Source organism: Mesoplodon densirostris, chromosome 5 (assembly GCF_025265405.1).
Source record: "Mesoplodon densirostris isolate mMesDen1 chromosome 5, mMesDen1 primary haplotype, whole genome shotgun sequence".
Lineage (NCBI taxonomy): Eukaryota > Metazoa > Chordata > Mammalia > Artiodactyla > Ziphiidae > Mesoplodon > Mesoplodon densirostris.
Window position 1 is genome coordinate 81,876,199 of NC_082665.1, and position 1,582 is coordinate 81,877,780.

Below are 1,582 nucleotides of genomic sequence, written 5' to 3' on the forward strand. Positions count from 1 at the left end.
GATGACTGGAATGTTTTTGGATAATGAATCTACCCATTCATTTTGATATGTCTTCGACCCTCATACTCTCTTGCAGTTACTTTTGCTGCATAATGAATTGACCCAAATTCAGCATCTTGAAACAATCATTTGATTATGTTCACAGGTTTTGTGGGTCAGGAATCAGACTGGGCACAGCAGGGATGGTGGACCTCTCCTCCTTGAGATTTCAGGTCTCATCCCTTGGGCTGGGCTGCCTCAGGGCCTGGGACCGCCAATGGAAGTAACTGCACTTGTCTTATTTATGTGGCTTGACTTCCCTACAGCTAATGCTCTCAGGGTAGTTAGACTTTTACATGGCAGCTCAGGGCTCCAAGCTTGAGTGTTCTACTGTGTAAGGCTGATGCTGCATTACCTTTTATGACCCAGCCTCACTATTGTGTCCACTGTAGTCTCTTGGTTGAAGGAGTCATAAGCCTGCCCAGATTCAAGAAGTGTGCCCAGTGCTCGCTTCGGCAGCACATACACTAAAATTGGAACAATACAGAGAAGATTAGCATGGCTGCTGCCCAAGGATGACACGCAAATCTGTGAAGCATTCCGTATTTTTTGCAACTAGAGATTATCATACTAAGTGAAATAAGAGAAAAACAAATCCCATAAGATATCACTTATATGTAGAATCTAAAATACTGCACAAATGAACCTATGTACAAAACAGAAACAGACTCACAGATATAGAGAACAGACTTGTGGTTGCCAAGAGGGAAGGGGTTTGGGGGTATGGACTGGGAGTCTGGGGTTAGTAGATGCAAACTATTGCATTTAGAATGCATGGACAACAAGTTGCTACTATATAGCACAGGGAACTATAACCAATCTCCTGGGATAAACCATAATGGAAAATAATATAAGAATGAATATATGTGTATAACTAAGTCATTTTGATGTACAGCAGAAATTAACACAACATTGTAAATCAACTATACTTCAATTAAAAAAAAAAAAGAAGTGTGCCCATAGGACTCCCACCCACCATTACCTCTCCATGAAAGGAGTGTCAAAAGACTTGGGGCCATGTTCTAAAACTGCCACTTACTCCAATACCCAACTCTCTCCCATTAAACTCTAAAAGAATTTTCCTTCAGATGTTTTCTCAAAGTGAATACAATGTATTAATAAAATTCCCTACATGAGATCCAAGGCCACTGAAACTGCCATGTAATTATTTTTCTTTCTCGGGGGAAGCAGATGGAATTATCAGACTGTGCTTACTGTTTTTAAACAAGGCTGCCAATATCTGTATGTCCCTCCTGAGAGATGGGCTGCATTTCTGCAATGAGGGAGAAAAACATTTAATCATCCCTTGTTGAAGAAATCAACTTTTTATTTAAAAACCATGCTTGCTTGAGCAGATGCAAAAAGAAATACAACTCTGCAGCCTGTGGAAGGAAAACCACATTCACAGAAAGATAGACAAAATGAAAAGGCAGAGGACTTTGTACCAGATGAAGGAACAACATAAAACCCCAGAAAAACAACTAAATGAAGGTGTGATAGGCAATCTTCCAGAAAAAGAATTCACAATCATGATAGTGAAGAT

General features: G+C 40.0%; 1 non-coding gene across 1 annotated transcript; it reads left to right on the forward strand.

Annotated features, from left to right (window-relative positions):
* Window positions 1-482: 482 nt before the first annotated feature.
* Window positions 483-589, forward strand: LOC132491513 (U6 spliceosomal RNA). Its single transcript, XR_009532722.1, has one exon. It is a non-coding gene; the product is annotated as a U6 spliceosomal RNA (small nuclear RNA).
* The last annotated feature ends 993 nt before the right edge of the window (window positions 590-1,582 follow it).